This window comes from Rattus norvegicus, chromosome 8, assembly GCF_036323735.1.
Source record: "Rattus norvegicus strain BN/NHsdMcwi chromosome 8, GRCr8, whole genome shotgun sequence".
NCBI classification, from domain to species: Eukaryota; Metazoa; Chordata; class Mammalia; order Rodentia; family Muridae; genus Rattus; species Rattus norvegicus.
Window position 1 is genome coordinate 78,422,335 of NC_086026.1, and position 21,023 is coordinate 78,443,357.

General features: G+C 45.6%; 1 protein-coding gene and 1 long non-coding RNA gene across 3 annotated transcripts in view; both read left to right on the forward strand.

Moving 5' to 3' along the window:
- The window catches only part of Rora (RAR-related orphan receptor A), a 733,021-nt gene that overhangs the window by 239,625 nt on the left and 472,373 nt on the right, over window positions 1-21,023 (forward strand).
- The window catches only part of LOC120094342 (uncharacterized), a 235,481-nt gene that overhangs the window by 206,837 nt on the left and 7,621 nt on the right, over window positions 1-21,023 (forward strand). The window contains exon 2 of the long non-coding RNA XR_005488663.2: window positions 1-21,023. This exon is cut by the window's left edge and continues 31,964 nt beyond it; it is cut by the window's right edge and continues 7,621 nt beyond it. This is a non-coding gene — a long non-coding RNA (uncharacterized LOC120094342).

Consider the following 21,023-nt stretch of genomic DNA (forward strand, 5'->3'; position numbering starts at 1 on the left):
GGGGATGTAAATATTGGCTCTTTCATTAGCCATCTCTAATCCAGAAATAATCGGTGTTGATAGAGTCACACTATTTAGAGTTTGTGGGGTTCCCAATAATTTAGTTTACTTTTTATTTTGTTTTTGTTTTTTTTTACAGTTTGTTGCAAAAAGCACCAGGTTGGGTTGCCCATTTTCGCCTCCTTAATGAATGAGTTACCACCCAATCGTTGTACAAAACAAGTATAGTGGTATCTTTAAAAAATGGCTAATTAAAAAAAAAAATCACATGCAAGCCCTCTAATTCCAAAGTATCCTAATGCTTTTATACTATTAATTGTTAAGTTAAAATTTCATTTATTATCTCATTAAGCCTCCCGAGTACATAAACTCTACAACAGGGCATAAGCGGAGCTCCTTAAAACAGAAGTTATATTTGATCTAACAAGATAGAGCCTGTTGCTATTGATTTGCCTGGGAAACAAAAAATCTCAGATCTCAGCAGGCGCCAAATGAAACTACTGGATCCATGAGTTCACATTAGCACAATTAATCACACGACCTCGGGCTGTTTGAGTTGAGGTTAGAAGTCGGTAATCTCTTACAGAAATAATTATTTGGTGAATTTTAGTCCAGACAACTCCAGAGGCCATAGGATGGAGACAGGGATCAGAGGCTCTGAAGGCTGGGTTCTAATCTTGGCCTTACCACGAACATGTTAGGAGAGCCTGAGTGGGAGCCTCACCCCTACCTACCTCAGTTTCTATGTCTTCTAGCAGGCTGAAAGCACCAGTTCTCCCCAAAGTGTGTATGCAGCAGAGATGAAAAGATGTGCTTGTGTCCACACAGAAAGGAGTAGGTGAATGGATGGAGTGGCATCATTCACAGAAAGCAAGAGGTAGACGTGGTTCAGGGTCCGTCAGCTGATACACAGCTGTGCAGAGGGGACAGGCAGGGTGGAATCAGCTTCAGCTATGAGGAATGAGGTATCACGGCCAGTCACAGTGTGAATGAGCTTCACAGGCTATTAGACTAAATGGAGGAAGCCAAGAAACAAGGTGGAAATACCGTGTGATTGCTTCGTTTCTGCACAGCCAGAGTCGTGTCAATGCAGACAGATAAAGCAGGCCAATGGACGGATGGCTACTAGGAGATTAGCAGGAGAGGGGATGAGAGCAGGGAACACTAAGTTATGTCATTTCTAAACCCAGGAGGAGCTGATTGTAAAATGGCAGTGCCCTCTGTGCCCTGGGTGTCCCAGAATTGTGCAGTTTTATTTGTGAGTATCTGGATGTACACGTGTGGTCCCCGAATAATTATTTTTGTAAGATTTAACTCCCTAGGACACTGTTCGCCTTGTCTGTTTGAGACAAAGGCTCTCACTGACCAGGAACTTGCCACATAGGCTAGGCTGACTGGCCAGGTAGTCCTAAGGATCCACTTGTCTCTGCCTCCTCAGTACTCGGACTACAAGTGTGCGTCACCATGACTGGCTTTTTTTCCCCTCTATACATGTGTTCTGGGATTGAATTTAGGTACTTACGCTCACAGAACAGACACTTTAGCATTGTGCCGTCACACACACCCCCCCCCACACCTGAACTGTGTGCTTTAAAATGATTGCATGCTTAGCAGATTTTACTTCTATAAAAATAAAAATAAATTTAAATTTAGAAAGCACACCCTCAAGGTTACTAGGTTTAAACTAGTACTATAGACAGAAGGTCTCAAAAGTCACCGCCCTTTGTTTATCCCGTCTTTCTTGCTCTCCCCTTCCTCTTCTGCACGGTTCCGTCCTTCTCTTAGTGTACAAGAGTGATACCGTCGTCCTTCCATCAGAAAGGCGGCTGGGAGAGATGGGTGTGGGGAGACAAAGGTTGCTAGGCAGCTGCAGCTAAGGCTGTGACGGTCCCTGTGAACACATGTGTACACTCGCTTGTGCGTTTATATCGTCAAGAGTGCTCTAGGTGACCTGTGTGAACCTCGGGGTCCCTGGGAGCGGCTGTATCATCTGCAGTACTTCATCCTGGGCAGGCATTTCCTCAGGAGGGAGCAAGGCGTAGTTCTGTTCCTCTAACTACAGAGGATTCCTTGGGGGATGGGCATTAGTTAGTGAGCCACGTGTTCTTCCCTTGGCTATGATGTGTACATATTCCTACCAATGGAAGGAAAAATAGAATAACAAAGCCTGAAAGGGGGTACACTCATGGGTAACTTTCACTGAAGGAACGTTTGGAGCTTCTAAGTGTCACAAGTTGCTGAATCCCACACTCTTGAGGATTGTACTAAATCAGTCTCTTGTGATTTCAGTCATTTCCTGAGCTGAGTGGGGGTCCCTGGCTTCTGACTCATGAGTTAACCAACTGAGATCCAGAAGTACCACTTGGAACCGCCCTGCTTATAGCACGAAATGACTGATGATGGTGATCTCTGCTCTTGATTTTCCAAGCCAAGAGGAATGAAGACATCTTCCAGTTGATGGGATGATGTAATCTATCATCTCCCTAGGGAGTGCCCCTCCCCCGGTCCTCCTCTAACTCTTCAGATCCGCTTTGAGTTCTGTTTGCTATCATATTTGCTCCCTTACTGTTTAGTTCTTGCAATGGTTGATCTTCATTAGCAGCCTGACAGTGTTTAGAATTTCCATGGAAAAGGACTTCTGGGTGTGTCTGTTGGTGGGGGGTCTTCAGACTGGAAATGGAAGGGCCTATGAATGTGGATGGGGGTGGGAGGGTTCCATGCTGAATAAGGAGAGTAAGTTGAGTACAAGCCATCATTGCTCTTGGTCTCAAGAACTGTGGATTCAGTGTAACCAGCCACCTCATGCTCCTGCTGTCCCCACTATGATGGGCTGTACCCAGAAACAATCAGGCAAAATAAACCCTTCCTTCCTTAAAAGTTTCTTTTGTCAGGTATTTTGTTCCAGCAATGAGAAAAGAAACAAGCACAGTTTGCCTCATAAAGTCTGGTCAACTGCCTGGGAGCTTCAGTGAGAGTGGAGGCCGAACCTGGGGGAATAAGTGTGTTTGTGACAGGAGCAGTGGACAGAGATACATAAAGACCTTGTGCAGTTCGGCTGAAGCTGTGAACTAAATGCAGCAGTCTGTCTGTCTGCATCTTCTCTGGGGACCCAGGGTCATGACCACAGTGACAGTTAGTAGCTTTGTAGTCTCAGACTGGTAGCCTCTAGATCTTGGCCTTGATGTCTTATAGACTAGAAGTCTCCTCTTCACGGGGCTCTCTGGAGAACAAAATCAAAGTAACCCAAATGGTCTCCAGACAGACACAGAGAGTGATGGATTCTCTTCTTTGAGGAGGGAAGGCTGCCTCATTGTCTCCAAGGATTCTGAGGAGGCAAACCAGAAAATGCTGTAGTAGTTTACAGGTCACACACACCCTGAAGGACACAGTTCTGGAGAAAGGGATCCATAGGCGGCAGGAGCCATTAAATTATAATGCCCACCAGTTTTGAGCTTCTTAGTCCTTGTGTCAACAACATTTTGTAATGGAGCATCTCCAATGCTGAGAAGCTAAGGACCATGCTTCTCTCTGGCCTGATCAACACTAAAATCCTGTGATGATGTTTCCACCACCCAGCACTGTTTTAGTAGGCCTCAAAGAATGAACAGGGCTAGCTAGGTCATGAGTGTATCTTGGATAGCAGTGATTGGATAGACCATCCTCTGGGCAAGAGGGACTAGTAGTGGCTTAGCCATAGAGGTAAGAATGAGCAGTTCAGTGGAGCTATGAGCCATTATCAGTGAAGGGTTGGGGTGGGTCAGGACATCATGGCCCATTGTGCTTAGTCTTGAGTTCTGTCCTAAGCACCTGTTTTCACCAGATGACCACAACTTGCTTCCCAGATGATCCTATTTGTGCTGGATCTCTCTCTCTCTCTCTCTCTCTCTCTCTCTCTCTCTCTCTCTCTCCCTCCCTCCCTCCCTCCCTCCCTCCCTCCCTTTCTCCCTCCCTCCCTCCCTCCCTCCCTCCCCGTCCCCCTTCCCCTCCCTTCCCCCTCCTTCCCTCCCTCGTCCCCCTGTGTATGTGTAGGCATGTGTGTGTGTATGTGTGTGTGTGTATGTGTGTGTAGACGTGTGTGTGTGTGTGTGTAGACATGTGTGTGTGGACACGTGTGTGTGTGTAGACACGTGTGTGTGTGTAGACACGTGTGTGTGTGTGTATGTGTGTAGACGTGTGTGTGTGTGTAGACACGTGTGTGTGTGTGGACATGTGTGTGTGTGTGTAGACACATGTGTGTAGACACATGTGTGTGTGTAGACACGTGTGTGTATGTGTGTGTAGACGTGTGTGTGTGTGTGTAGACACGTGTGTGTGTGGACACGTGTGTGTGTGTGTAGACACGTGTGTGTGGACACGTGTGTGTGTAGACACGTGTGTGTAGACACGTGTGTGTGTGTAGACACGTGTGTGTAGACACGTGTGTGTGTAGACACGTGTGTGTAGACACGTGTGTGTGTAGACACGTGTGTGTGTAGACACGTGTGTGTATGTGTGTGTGTGTAGACACGTGTGTGTGTGTGTAGACACGTGTGTGTGTGTGTAGACACGTGTGTGTGTGTGTAGACACGTGTGTGTGTGTAGACACGTGTGTGTGTGTAGACACGTGTGTGTGTAGACACGTGTGTGTGTGTGTAGACACGTGTGTGTGTGTGTGTGTGTGTGTGTGTGTGTGTGTGTGTGTAGACACGTGTGCCCCTGGGCTTTCCTCCTCTACCCCGCTCCATCTTAATTGTTGAGACAACCTGGAGCTTTCGGTTTCAGCTAGACTGGCTCCCCCGCCAGACCCCCCAGAAACCTCTTGTCTCCATTCTTCCAGCACTGGGGTTTCAGAACTGTACCCCCACACCCTGCTTTTTATGTGAGGGTTGAAGAATCAACTTGACTCTAATGCTCGCACCGTGTGCACTATCCCCCGAGCCATCCCCCCAGCTGAATCTTACCCATTTTCACGTGATTATAGTCAGGGAACATGGTGGCTTAACCTTCACTGAAGGAACATTTGGAGCTTCTAAGTGTCACAAGTTGCTGAATCCCACACTCTGAGGATTGTACTAAATCAGTCTCTTGTGATTTCAGGCTGTGCTGCATCCCCCTAAGCTAAGATAGAGCAGATATTTCCGGAAGAAAAAAAAGAAAACCAACCCCGGGAATCATTCCCTGCTTATGCAACATGGTTGGCGGGCCAGACCGCCACGCCGCCAGCTTTGAGAGATCCCCCAATCCCGGCAGTGAAAGGCAGACACAGGTCAATAAAACAACCACAGCCTACCATGTGCTCTGAAACCCATGCACTCTGAGGGCCTTTCAAAGACTCGGGGTTTATGGTGTGGCCAGGCAAAGCTGCATTTGAATGAGAACCTTCATCTGGCTTCTGCCACCAGGGGAGGCCATGTCTGAAGCTCCGGTGGCTTAAACAGCTCCCAGCTTCTCAGCTAGTCTTATCCTTTCCCGAGTGACTTGCTGTGGTCATCAGCAACTTAGGCCAGTGATGAGGACATGGCCCCTCATTGTTCCAGACCCCGAAAGGCAAGTGCTCCAAATTAGACTATATTCTATGTCCAGTAGTAGTAATTAATAACCCAGACATATTATTAATCTCATGGGCTAGGGATGAGGGGGTCAACACCTCCTCTGCTTCCAATCCAGGGTCTGTGTGACAGTGGCACCTATTTTTACATTGCATAGATCACCAGGTTACCCTAACTTCTTAGGGCCTGATCTCTGCACCTCAAGTGATCTATTACTCATGGTTTATTCTTTTTTCTAACTTCTATTACTCATGGCTTTTTCTAACTTCAACACCATGAACACTGAACAGGTCTTGGCTCAAAGCCTCATTTTATGATGCTTGACTCTAGAGGACTCTTTGGTTTAAATAAAATATGTCAGGGTGAGGCCTCCGCCACACCTTAATGTAGGATTCGTGTTGTTTTTTTTTTTTTTTTTTTTCTTTCAAATGCTGTTACCCGTTTCTAAGGAAGAGTTTCAGATTTTGAAAACAGTCACTAAATCTTTAAGAGGATTCATTTCTCTCATTTTGGATCAGATATTTGCCGATGATTCTCAGTGCTAAACATTTTAATTTAATTCTTTTGCTTAAGCAGGCGAATTTCGAAAATACCTAATTTTGAAAAATGAGAAAACGAAGGATATTTTCTCCTTCCCAAAGTTACTACTGATCTTACTGTTTAAAATCTAAATCTCTTCCGTAAGAACTGTCAAAGCCAAGAGGGAAATTAAAACTTTTCCCCCCTCTTCCTGATCTCACTTATAATGGAAAGGGATTTTTCCCCACCCAAAGATTAGCTTTTTACTTTTTAAAAATTACTTTCTTTGTGTAAGAGCCTGCGTGAGTTCATTTGCACCATCTGTGTGCAGGTGCTGGAAGAGGCCAGAAGAGGGCGTCAGATCCCCTGGATCTGGAATTAGAGGCAGTAGTAAGCTACTGGTATCTGTTAGGACTGAACCTGGCTGCTCTGGGCAAGCAGCAAGGGTTCTTAACTGTTAGGCCCTCTCTCTGGCCCATGGAAAAGTGCCTCTGTATTCAGAGGACAGTGGCACAAAATTGAAGAAAATCTGCATACTTTTCACTTTCAATTGTTGGAAACTTAGTCTGGGGATTCTCCCAGACTCACACTTCTTTCATAAATCTTCTTCCTCACCATAGTGATCTCTCTCTCCTCCAACCACAAACCGTAAATTATGCCTAAAGCCCATGTAAGTGTAGACAGTCCAGACTTGCACTTCTGAAACTATTTCCATTGAACTAGTTGACTCCTTCTCAAAAGGCTCCCTAACTCACTGAATTAAAAAAAATTAATAAAAAACAAAAATTTACATTTTGGGGGTTTGTTTCCTTGTTTTTTAAGTAAAGAGACCTTTATGGCCAGTGTAAACTGAATGAGAATTATAACTGACTCATTAGGGGCCAGTCCTAGGCCCGTAAGCAAGTTCAAATGCTTGTGGTTTCACTCAAAGGGTAAAGATCGCACTTCAGTTTCATTAAGGATTTCCAGGGAACAGAGATTGTTGTTTTTTGTTTTAGTTTTCATTTTGAAGTCATAACCATTAAAAAAAAAAACCAGACAATTTTACTTTTATAGATTAAAGACAACAAACAGAATTAAATGCCAGAAAAACAAAGTTAAAATGAAATTACAAGCCTAGATTTATTACCGAGCAGACGCGGCTCCTCCTCCCCCCCTTTAAGGGCATGCACCCACTATCGAAGTGCCAGGCATTTCTAGATACTTGTCTGGTTTCTTTGTTTGTCTTGTCTCAGATCCACAACTTCAGCCTTTCAGGGCAGCACTTGTCCCCTGGGTTGAACTTTCTGATCACTATCGCTCCACAAGGTCTCATTGTTCAGGACACGTTACCTCCCAGATCGCTGCGGATCAACCACAGTTCCTAGTTCTGTGTGCGCAGTCCCCGCTTTCCACAGCTGAATCTTCAAAGTTGGGCAACTGTCAGTAATGATGTCAATGATGATGATGATGATGCTAATTTTTAGAAATTAAAATAATTAGTGCCATTATTGCTAATAGCAATGGATTGCTGTTATTAATGTTATTTTTAAAAACAACAAAAATTCATCTCGGATCACCTTCCTCCAGGCTTTCTTTAATAGTACTGTACTTGATACTTGGCTCTGTAAATCTCTATTTTTTTTTAGGAAACTATAGTTTTCTAGTCTATGGAACTGTATGCATCTTCTTCCTGATGACCAAGCCAGGGTGTTAGACGGACTGATAGACTGAGTCAGGACAGAATCACATGTGAGGAGACAGACCTAAGTGTCCTGTCTACCTCCTCTTCCAACTTGCTAATGTGTGCCCAGTAGTAGCTTTTAGTGTTATCACTTGAATGTTTCAGAATAGTCTTATAGCAGAGTTTAAATTTTCCTATTTAATATGTAAATGGACTTCTTCCGAGGTGGTAAACATAGACTGATCCTCATTAGACCCTGGGAAGGTAGGTGGTCTCTCTTTATAGGGAGAAAATACAAATTAAAACAATAACAACAAGACCTCCACCCTTTCATAAAAGCAAGAGGAAAGATATCAATAGTAATTACCAGAATTATCTTCTCAAAAACCTTAGGATCGTGCCAAAGGCCTGAAGCCACAAGAACTTATTAAAAAGAAAGAAGAGAGAGAGCCAGGACTTCATAAGAGCAGGCCTTGCAGTGTCTTCATTTCTAACCTCACCCTCTCCTCTCCTGCTCTGCATCAGCTTCGAGGACAACAGTGACCAGGTCCTATGTGGTATCTGAGACAGTTGAGTGGACTGTTATTACAAGTCATTCTCCTTAGATCTGCCTGGTGGCCCCGTGAGGACCCATTCAAAAGTGTCTCCAGATTAGGAGGTTGTGTAGTCCTGCTCCCTGGGGAGGATGTCTGACACATTTCCAGGCAGATATTTTCCTCCCTTCTACCTGAGTCAGTGTGTAAGAACTTGGGGAAGGAAATGCTGGAGGAACCGCAGTCTGGGAAGTTCCCATGTGTCTCTTGATAGCGTCATTCCCAGGGCAGAGCTTGTCCTATGCTCAGGAAAGACCAAAGAAGGCTCCCAAACTATGGCATTTGGTGGACTCCAGGCCATGTCTAGGAAGCAGAGATAAAGGCACGGCACCTCCATATTCACTGATCCACATGTCAGGACAAGCAGCACTTGGATTCATTAAATGGTGGCCAAAAGCTAAAGGAGAGTTCTCTCCAAACCTGAGTTGGCTTTTCAGCCAAGAAAAGTGTGGTTTCAGTGGCTACAAAATGGAAATCTTATGCTCCTCCTTCAAGAGAGTCAATGAGCAAACAATACAAGCAAAACCCCACCTAGCAAACCATAGAGAAGGAATGACACAGGGAGGCCCCAGGTCCTCACTTCCAGATGGCTGCCACATTACCACACGCACAGCCAGGAGAAAGAAAGCATTGATCTCCAGCGTGAGCATACTAGGGTAGAAGACATCTCTGCACTGACAAAAGCAATCCAAAAAGCACACACAGACACGTGGGACCTGCCAGGAAAAATGCCAGACAGCTTTCTCAAGAAAGGTGAAATGCTTTGATTTACTACATACAGACTTTAATTCAGCTATCCTGAATGCATTAAAGTATCCAAAGGAAATCACATAAAATATGTGTGTATGTATTAAACACACACATATTATAGATGATAGATAGATGATAGATAGAGATAGATGATAGATATGTCAACAGTTATATTGATCTATATTTATAGATAGATAGATATCACTAGCTAGATGTTAGGGAAAGTAACTAAATGCAAGTTATAGGCTTGAGAAACAAAGAAACGAAAAGGAAAATACTGCAAAGATGTAAACAGATAAAAGAGAGAATTTTCGAACTTGAAATCTGCTTCCCCCACAAACAAATAGAAAAGAAAAGATCCAGTTGTCAGACAAATGAACGATGGAGGATCAACATAGCAGAAGCCACCAAAGGCCACTGAGGTCCCACTCGGAGTTCCAGCGAGGAAATAAGAAGCAGGAGGAGAAGGCAGAGAAAAAACTTTTTTTTAAATTATATGTCTCACAACCGATAAAAACCCCCATCAATTTATAAGTGAAATAAACCCAAAAGTATCTGCACTGAGTTGAGTCATAATCAAAATGTTAAGAGCCAAAGACAAATAAGGAGCCAGAAAGGAGTACAAGGGAAGAGCCATAAGACAGCAGCCACCGTTTACCTTGTAGGCCCCAAGAGAGACATGTGGTATTCAAAGTGCACAGCAAACAATACTTCCGTCGAGACCTTTGGATCTGACAAAGTATCCGTCAGAAAAATGAAGATGAGATTAGGAAATTCCCAGATAAACCCAGATGACAGCTTGTCACTAGGAAACGTGACCCACATTAAACAAAACCAAACTCAAATCAATAACGTAACCATGTTCTTAAGTCTAGGAGAGGATGGGCAAACTCACCCAGTGTACACATAAGAAAGAACAATAAAGACAAGGGGCCAATGGCATAGAGAATAGAGAGTGATTTTTATAAAATGAACAAAGCCAACAGTTGTTTCTTTGAAGAGAATAACGTAACTGGCACAGCTTTAGGTAGAGTGACCAAGAACAAGAAAACAAACACGACGTTACTAGTTAGGGCTGGAAGTGGGGGATGGGAACGGATTTTATGGTTGATAAGTAGGAAATATTTTTATTAACAATAAAAATTTCAAACACAGGCCACAATTAAATTACCCATTAAGTCTATCAGAGATTTTTAAAAGGATGACATTATAAGATGTATATCCTATAATGTCAGGATAGGGAATGGATACCTCTTCATACCACTCCCATTTAATGTGCTCAAGATTTTGTACAGGACAGGATAAAGTGCTAAATGCCCAAGAGGAGGGTAGGAAGGAGGAAGAGAAGGAGGTAGGGGGAGGAATAAGGAGAGAGAAAGAGACAGAGAGACAGAGAGACAGAGAGAAGGTGAATATGAGTATCTTTGCTCTTGTATTCCAGAAAGTAGTTTAATTGCCTCTGTCCATCCAAATCAGCTCCCCACCCAGGCTAGCCCATGCTGATGTATAGGGAGAAGAGATGGGTGTTATAAGATTCAAGAAAAGGCTCCAAGAGACCTCTCACCCACGGCAGGTGTTCCTTACCTGAGATATAACTGTACCTTGACTCTGTGTGTGTGTGTGTGTGTGTGTGTGTGTGTGTGTGTGTGTGTGTGTGTGTGTGTGTTTGTGTCCCCGTGTTCAGTGGTAGCGAAGGAGAAGGAAAGGACATGGACCAGGCATCTTAAGAGTCAGGATGCATGGGGTTGTACATGGAGCTCTGCTGGGAGAGCGCTCACCTAGCACCCAGGAAGCCAGGAGTTCAATCCCCAGAGTGGAATAAACCAGGCATCCTGGGGCATGACTGAGATCCCAGCACAGGGGAGGAAGCAGAAGTTCAAAGTCTTCTTCACTATGCAGCAACTTCAAGGCCAGCCTTACCCAGGGAGATCCTGTTTCAAGGAGAGAAAAGGAGAAGGAGGAGGGAAGGAGGGAGGGGGGGGGAAGGGGAAGGAAGGGAGGAAAGGAGGAACAAGAATCATAGAATCTATTGAGGCTGCCATGGTTTCTGTGCCCAGCTTGGAGTGGGGTCAGCCTTTTCCACCCACTCTTGCAGCTCTGACTCCTCAGACACACAGATTACTCTCTGCACTCCATGCACAGGAAGGCAGAGGGCCCCAAATCCAGCTCAGCCAGGAAGGAAAGAAGACTGACTTGGACCCCCTCTTCCAGGAAACTGGGGCCATTGTGTACTTCTTTGTTAAATGTCCCTTTAAAATCTTCTCATTCCTCCACATGATCTGCTTTGATAGATGACAGTTTTATATATATATATATATATATATATATATATATATATATATATATATATATGTACCTGCAGTGTTCTCTGCACAGACTATCGACACCCTGAGGGTCGCCCCATGCAGCAGCTTCCACAAACCTCTGGGCCTCTGTGCACACCCTGCCTTCCCCTTCCTACCTCGATTCTCACAACAGAAGGCATTTGCAGTATGCCTCCCATCCCTGAAGTCTGCTGTTCTCACCTCTGCTCACCTTCTGCAAAGGTTAGCCACTCCCTCTGTGGAGGCCAGGTCTCAGCAGCCAGTCCCCAGCCTCCTTTCTTGGACTGTACCTGTCTAGGTTAAGATTTATTCTCCGAGTCCAGACAGACAAACACTGCCTGTCTGGATCCTGACCACATCAATAGTGAAATGCCTTTCTTCAGGCGCCTAAAATAGGGCAGAACCATTCTGCTGTGTTCTGCTGCAGGGCCTGACACTTAAACCCTAAAATGCTACCTCTAATCGGTTCCTGGGAGCTCATCTGGGGTTTCTTCATACTTTCTCCTTCCATGGGGTCTGGCGCAAAACAGAGATTTAAAGCATGTGGACTGCTGAGGCCTTCAGAGAGATGACATCCCCCAAACAGGACATAGATCTGTCTGTCTTGCTCCTCAGAAGCCACAACGGTAAATTGCAAAGCGAAGGACATCTATTAGGGAGACCGAGGATATAGTTCAGTTGGTACAGTGCCTGGTTCACATTCACAAAGCCCTGGATTCAATTCCCAACACCACATAAACCAAGCTTGGTGGAAGTAAAGAGAGAAAGGAAGGAAGGAGGGAGGGAGGGGAGGGAGAAAGGGAAGTGAGGGGGGAGGAAGGGAGGGACAAGAAACAACTAGGAGATCTATTGTGGCTGCCAGGGTGTCTATGCGTAGCTTGGAACAGAGCCAGCCATTTTCCACCCACTCTTGCAGCTCTGACTCCTCAGACACACAGGTTACTCTCCGCACTCCATGCACAGGAAGGCAGAGGGCCCCAAATCCAGCTCGGCCAGGAAGGAAAGGAAATCAACTCCCTTCAACTAGGGCAGTGGAGGCAGGAGGATCAGAAGTAAAGCTTATCATTTGTCATGCTGGGAATTCCATACTAGCCTAGGCTACCCAAAACTCTGTTTCCAGGAATGGCTTCCATTCTTACCCCAGGGTCCGCTTTCCTTGGCAGCTTCCTGCTCCTCCCAAAGATACCACTGAGTACAAATGGGAGAGTTAGACATGGCTTTCCTATGTGTACACACACACACACACACACACACACACACACACACACACACGTGTGTATGTATGTATGCATGTGTATGTACGTATACATACAGTAAGTTTGAGAATCAAAGAAAGGAGTGCTAGAGGGGAGAGTGGTTGGGATTTAGATCCAGACATGGTCTCCCTACTTCCCATCACACCTTCCTTAATAAAAGCCTGGGAAGATAGGAAATAACCCAAGGTCATTAGCAGATTCGGGATGAATAATGGGGTGCACCCCAAGGAGACCTCAGTGCTCCCTGATACAGGCTCTCTGGGGCTCCGGAGGTCAAGGAAGGATGGGCATCCTTCCTCCTAAGTGGACAGCCGACTTTCTCCAAGTCAGCCTTCACCTGCTGCCGTACCCCCAGGATTCAGTGCGGCTCTCTAACTAATGAAGTCAATTAAGAGGCTGGAAATGTAATGTCCTACAACTTGGGTGTGCAATAGGTACAAAAGGTTTGTCCCGAATGAAAAGGTTGACACCGTACTAAAAATAAATCCCACATAAAGTTATCCTTTGCAGGCTAATTGCTAATAGGGGTTCCATGTATGAGACACTGCAGCCCCACGCAGGGCCTAATTGGCTGGTCCAGAGGCGGCGTCTGCTGTCTGCAGCCCTGGTCCAGAGGTAGATGATTGCACAAGGCCTGGTGGAGCCACAGCAGTTCCCAGATCCTCAGTGCCAAGGTGACTCTTCTCTTTGTTCTTCTTAAGGCCCAGCCCTGACAATGTCACCTCCTCCCTGGGCCTGACTGCAAGGGTCTGAAGGGCAACTTCTGTTGTAAGTTGAATAATGTTAACAGCTGGGATGTGCCGTCTGGCAGAGGTCAGTGATGTTACACGTTTCAGAGAGCACATTTTTAGTAGGAGGTGAGGCAGCACTACAGCAGGCTATGCTTTGAGGCTCTAGGCTTGGAAATCTGAGTGGTTTCCCAGCAGTGAGCCAAGGCTCCCAAGCTACCCTGTGTGACCCTCGCAAACCCTTTCAACTCATAGGAAGCCTACTGGGTGGCAGTGCATTTGAGCGGGTGATAAAGAAAAGTCAGCAGACTCCGAATCAGGAGACGGGAGCTTGAATCCAAGGTTGGAAGATGGCTCCATCTGTAAAGTGCTTTCTTGACAAGCATGAGGACCCGAGTTCAGTCTTCAGAACCCACAGTAAAATGGTGGGCATGGCGGTGAACCCTTGCAACACCAGCACTACATAGATAGTTTTAAAAGGCGGATTGCTGGGGCTTCTTGGTCAGCCAGACTAACCAACCAAAAGCCTCAGGCTACTGAAAGAGCCTGTCTGGAATGAATGTATCTGGGGTCAATCCTGACCTTCTACAAGCGTGCACATGGAATGAATCCCTGACTCTGGGCCTCTCTCTTGTTTCAGCATCAGTTCCTTTCTGGAACTTTCCAATAAACTCTTCTTTCAACTCCCTCACCCACAAATAGATGCCTGGCCTTTGTGTTCCGCTTAAGAGCAGAAACCCAGACCACCTCCACTCCACATACCACCCGATTCCCAGGAAGTCTCTCACTGATTGTGCAATGCTTTCCCTCCCAGACAAAGCAGGATCTCCTTCTCTAGTGACTGAAGAGAAAAAGATTCTTTACTGAGTCCTGGGCGGTGTGCTGGTTCAGCCTCTTTTAGAGGTTCAGCAACTACTGGTTCTAACAGTAGATCCTGTGAGAATGTTCTCCGTGCCCAGCCCTAAGCTGAATTAATAATTCAGGTGTACCCCAAAAGATACCCCAGATACTTAGGAAGCAAATAAGAGCATTACAGTTCCCATTTTACAGATGAGAACATGGAATGGAGAGGTCAGACAATGTTCCCGGGGCTACAGGCCTATAAGTATTCGAAAAGAATTCAAAACCAGACAAAACCCTGTACATCTGAGCTCTACTACTGGCTTTGGAGGGTGCCTGTGTCTCTCTTTGTGTCCCTCTCTGCTTTGCTCTGCCTCTCCCCACTCTCTGTCTCTCTGTCTCTCTGTCTCTCTCTCTGTCTCTCTCTCTCTCCCTCTGTGTGTGTGTGTGTGTGTGTGTGTGTGTGTATTTTTGTGCACTCACAGAAATCAGAGGACAACTTATAGGAGTCAATTTTGTCCGATATATTAAAAGGAAAGTTTGACACCGCTCAACGGGTTTGACTAACTTTGACTTCCCCCTACTATTCCATTGACTTGCAAAATATTTTTGCAACAAAAGCATTTTGATTCCTACTGCACTCCTTTTCAGGAGCCTGGGTTGGAAGGCAGATGAAAGCAGAGACTCTGCCTTTGATGCAGGAGTGGAGGGCCTCACCCCTGCCTGCTCCTCTCTCTTGCCCTTCCTGTTCCTCTTTTTCCTAGAGGACTCGGAAGACCATGGAAGTTGCAGGTTCCAGGAGACAAGGCTAGGAGGGCTAGTGCCAGGAGCCGTGTGGTTGCTTCCCAGCCCAGTGTAAGCAAGTTCTGTGGTGAATCGTACAGCACATTCCTATCTCCTAAATGTTCCTACTGCCCATAGGAAGGAGAACAGGAACTCTTAGTGACTGACTTTTCTTCTTGGGATCTTTGATCAGACACTGTGCTTACAAGACTTTAAGGAATTTGCAAAGATGTTTTCAGGAAGGAAGGATGGGGAGAGCTTTGTGGTTATAAATAGAAAATCTGCTGCAGTGGCCGAGAGTGATGAAGGGGAGTGGTAAAGGCAGAGGCAGGTAGGTCTCTATAGTGAGAAATCTGCAATTTTGGTTTCTTTGAAAATCACAGAAATGTTTTAAGAATGTCCTTTGGTTTTAATCCCAGATGTGGGGATGTGGGGCTTCAAACTGTCCACAGCAGCTGACGATGATTTGCCTCGTGCGCTAGCAGAAGCGTAGTTTTACCAGCTGCTAATAGTTTCTGCGATTATGTAACATTTATAAATTCTGGGAATGTCCTGATAGGCGGGGTTGGTGGTTGGTGCTTGTTCAGGGGACTTGTTAGTAGCAATGCTCAAAGAGGAAACAAAAAGCAAAGAAATTAGATTCAGATCTCTCTCTCTCTCTCTCTCTCTCTCTCTCTCTCTCTCTCTCTCTCTCTCCCTCCCCCCCCCTCTCTCTCTCTCTCCTTTCTCGCCTATCTATCGATAGGGGGTGAAACCAGGGGGAGGGATAAAGGATGGGAAAAAGAAGAACCCACAAAGTAGAAAAAAACAGCTAAAGATCTCTGAGTTCAAGGTCAGCCTGGTCTACACAATGAGTCCCAGTAAAGCCAGGGTCATGTAGAAAGCCTCTCTGTCTCTCTGTATCTGTCTCTCTGTCTCTCTCTCTTTTACACACACACACACACACACACACACACACACACACACACACACAGCATAAAGGAAGAGGAAAGATAGAAGAGTTAAAAGGCATTGAGGGAAATAATCCCAAAGATGTAAAGAGACATCACTGTGGAAAGAAAAAGGCACCTTGTGTGTCTACCAGAAGCTGAGCTCTAGCAAGCTAGCCCCCTTGTTATAAATCCCCAAGGCCAGCAGTGGGCAGAGTCTCCACTCTTGGCTTTGCACCTGAAGGAAGATCTTGTTAGTCAGTGGCTGACATGTTAGGGGACAGATTCAAATGTTGATGGAACTAAAGTTACATAGAAAGGTAAAGGACTGGAATGTGTAGGGCACGTCCAAGAAGAGAGTAACATAACAGAAGTAGGCGTGCTGCAGACACATTTACTGTGAACCAGGCATTGTTTCTCTTGGTTTTGGAAGTCCAAGATCAAGGTTACAACAAGGTAGTCATTCTGAAACTGGGTCTCTTGGCAACTGCCATTTGTCTATGTGCTTATGTGGCCTCTGAGCCCTGGTAGGGACTAAGAATGAGTTAGCTCTGGCATCTCTAGGAAGGATGCTAATCCTTTCAGATTAGGGCCCCACCCTTAGCACTCCCTTTAACCACTTCCTTAGAGCCCCTGAGACCAAGGACAGTCACAGTATGGGCGAAGACTACTGTGTATGGATGAAAGGAGACCATAGACAAAAATATTCAGCCCATGACAGAAAAGTAGCATTAGTTTTCAGAGTCAGGATATGTTGGCTCACTTTCCTTGGAGACCTCCCTGCCACATGCACAGGCACATATACACATATACACATATGCAAACACACACACTCACATGTACATGCATGCGTGCACACATACACATTCATGAACATACATAATACACATGTACACACAGACACATAGACACAAATACCCATAACACATGTGCACACTACACACACACACACACACACACACACACACACACACACACAGATGTGCATGCTCACAGTGCCACCAGAATGCCAGGATACATTCAGTCATTGCTTAGTGTAGGGGAAGAAGCCATGGTGAGACAACAATGAGCCCTAAAAGTGGTATCTAATATCTTTGCACCCTCTTGATCACCAACAACACTGAAGGTCTTGCAGGCTTCTGCCTGGCACCCCAGTCCTTTGACAATGATGTCTTGCTCTACCCAGTACAGGAGCAATGGACCATCAAGTCAATAAGTCCCTCTCTCCCAGTCAGTTCAGGGATTTTAAAAATTATTTATACTTTCCATTAAACTTTTCTGTATGTTTGAAATTCTTAAATTACATTCCTACAAATATTGAGTATTCGCACAGAGCCAGCTAAATCACAGTCTCTAGGGAAGGTACCCAAGCTTCAGTAGCTGCAGAGGATCAGGAATGACTCCCTTGTGAGCCTGGACTATTGGAACCATTGGTCTGTTTTCAAAGCTGGCCCCTGACCTAGCAGGGTTTGAATCTGTGGGGCCCTCCTGAGTATTGGATACTTGAGTAATTGGTGCTTATGAAGTGAGTGACCAGCCTTGATGTTTGGTGCTTCCCAATTAAGCCGTGTCGGCTTTAATTTGCACACCCTTAAGAGGCAGGCAGGGATATGTCTCGGGCTCATTCTCTGATGGGCGTGTGATAAGCGACTCTGTGGAGGCAGTGGAGCCCACATGCTTTTGAAATAACACTTGGGAGGAAGCACCCTGCCTTCCTTGGAGCATCTTCTGGAGGGTTTTACCTAAAGGTGCCTGCGAGCTGCTGGGCTCTCTAATTAAACCAGATGGACTGGATGATAGCTGATTAGATTCCTGACTTACAGATCCTCCTCCTATTTATTCGAATCAACATGTTGATGAGCCAGAAGCCATCTCATTCAGGAAAAGCACCTCACTGCATATTTTGAGAAAATTAAACTTTTATGGATGACCCGCTCAAATGCCAGAGTCTGTTTCCTGGAGCACCTGGATAGTTGAGCTTTCAGCAGGGGGACCACGAATGAGTGGCATTCTGCGGGTGTGCGCCCAAACAGCGGCAACAGCAAATTACAGGCCATCCATCACTCGGATGCAAAGGAATATGTCATAGAGACAGACACAAGAAGGCTCGAGAGGACGTCTATCTTCCCTTCGTCTCACCTGTTTCCATTTGCTGGGGTCGCATGATATCGATACCCACTCCCAATGCACTTTGCTTTCAGGATCAGCAAGATTTGGGGGATGGGGTGAAGGGTGATTAGATGGATGCTCAAGGGAACAATTTTAAAATAGTCTGGGGACTGGAGGCATGGCTTGGTGATTAAAAGTGGATCCTTGCCTTTTCAGAGGACCTGAGTTTGGTTCCCAGCACTCACCCTGTGGCAGCTCACAACTGCCTGTAGTTCTCAAAGGATCTAACACTGTCCTATAGCCTATGTGGACGTGTGTGTGTGTGTGTGTGTGTGTGTGTGTGTGTGTGTGTGTGTGTGTGTGTGCGTGCATGAGTGCATATAACAGGAAGATGTGAAGGCATCTGTGAAATTAAAAATAAATAAAATAGAAGCTATGGGCAGTCCATGGCTTTCAGGTGAGGGGGATTCAATGTTTTAAGAGCATGGCTCCTGGTGGGCCAACGATGATTTAGTGGAAGCCCCCGTGTGCAAGAATACATCATCTGCACAAATTGGAGTTCATGAGTTTAAATGAAGAAAGCGAACACAAAGTTGGGGAAGGGATGGGAAGTGAAGGCAGATCAGAGAGGAGACGGGGACGTGAATTCGCCCAGAGTACATTATATGCAATTCTGGAAGAACGAATAAAATATCAAAACTAAAAATAATCAAATAAAGATACTCTAAAAATGTACTTAAATTACAGGCTATAAACGTAACTACTGTTGTCTATGCACATGTGTATTTGTGTATGTGTTTGTATGTATATATGCATTTGTGCATATGTGTGACACACACACCTATATGTATAAACATACGCATGCATACACACAGACACAGAATAAAAAGGTGCAAATGCGTAGCCAGGGCCTTCTGTAATGACTATATTGAGAGGTTTTTAGTTTGAGTGTCTGCCAGCCAGTACAATGTGTATCCATATCCTGCTGAAAATAGGGAACTGGTCCAAATTGGCTCCACAGAGAATTGTTTCATGGGATGTACTGCCCTAGGGTCTCTCTGGGATAGATCTGCTGAGAAGGGGGAAGAATGGAGTATCCTACAGACAGAATGCTGAGTTTGTGGATCTGCAGAGCCGCTTGCCCGTGGAGAGAGCACACGCTTCAGCTTCCAGTTGCTCAGGTCAGCTTTGACTCTGAGAACTGATGCTGAACCGGATTGGCTTTCCTCGCTGCACCGTGTAGTCAGAACTCCATTTGACTACATTCGCGTGGGGTCTTTGACTGCCTGCTGGGTAGTCGTGGTGTGTTCACTTGTCTGGCTGAGGATCGTGTTTAGAATGTATTAGGCCGGCCGGAAGTGTCACCTCTTACCACAGGAGTCAAGTTTGGGTTGTTTTGAAAGGCAAAGCATGTGTGTTTCTGGATGGTCAGAGAGATGTTAACTCTTCCAGCAGGGAACTTTCTGGTTGTTTCTTTATCCTGTAATACTTGGTGAATCCTGGCATGTGCCATGAGCTGCTGGATATTGTTCTAGATAAAGACAGTAAGAAAGGCCTCTCTTTCTCGGTGCTTCTATTGTTTAAGTGCTGAGTGATTTAATTTTTCAGTTTTGTGAAAACAGAAATGATTCACTTTGTGGGTCTTGTAATGGTCGTTGGGATAGGACCCTTCTTCTTGAAAACTAAAATTGTCACCAGTGTAGACTACAGTTATAGGGTGAATTGTGGCCCTTAGAATTCATTCGTGAGTCTGAAACTTCAGGCTTCACAATTAGAGATTAGACTCTTTCTTTCATTTTTAATTGTGTGTGTGTGTGTGTGTGTGTGTGTCTGTCTGTCTGTCTGTCTGTCTGTCTGTGTGTGTGTGTGCCCAAGCACAAGCGCAGATGACCAAAGTTGATGTCTGGTCCCTTCTCCAGTTCCTTTTCACTTCAATGACTAAGTTTCACTAACCAGAGTTTGCCAATTGCAGCTGGTCTGTAGCCAGCTTGACCCATAGATTCCATGTCTCTGCCTCCTGAGAACTGTGACTACAGGCAGCTGCCATGCCCGCCGGGCGTTTACAAGTTCCAGAAGATGTGAAGGGAAGTTCATCTCTGACTTCCGGTTTTCAGAGCTAAGAGATGATACATTTCTTATGCTGAACCCACCCAGTCTAGGGTAATCTGAGACAGGCCTGGCAAAACAACGCATATATGTGAGCCTATAGGCCTGCATTGTTTATGCATTTACTAAATGCCGTCTCCTGACTGGATCGCCCTTGCTGGGGAGTGTGAGTAGCCAAGCCAGAAGTGTGAGCTAGAGTGGTTGGCCAGGTTTTGAGGTGGGAAGGAGGAGGGCATGATGAATGTTTACAGAGAGAAAGGTGGGAGGGAAAGAAGAGGAAGAAGGGAAGGAAAGAAAACAGAGCCTGGAAGGGAAAAAGAGCTCTTGAAAGCAGAGAACGCAGGCTAGAATTCTCTTCCTGCATCCTAATAACTTCATCAGTGTGAAGAAGCCTCTGCCCTCCCCAGAGGACCGCTTCTGCTTGATGTCATGTTGACTGAATTGTCTTGTTTTACAAAGAAACAAACTGGCTTCGTGTTAGGCTGATTCTCCTTTCGCTCAGATGTACTAAAGGCTTCCAGGGAAGGACTCCTTGTAATTACACACTCTGGCATTTCCTTAATGCTGGGATTTAGAGCTTTAAGCCCAGTGGGCAGAAACCATTACTAATTTGACATCTGGCCTTGTGCCCTGACCGCTGATGGCTCTGGAGACAGCATCAGAAATCCGGGTAGGTGGTGAGAGAAACTGTACAGATGAACAGGGGATGCGTCTCCATCCCTGTCCTGTGAGTGGGATGATCTGCGGTAGAGTGTTGAAAACTGAAGCTGAGACAGAAGGGTGGGGTATGATCTCAAAGATGCAGCATAAGCACTGTCGACATCTGTGGGTGACAGAGTACATCGCTGAGGTTCAGAAGGCATGACTATTGCCACAGGACGTGAGTCCCTTGATG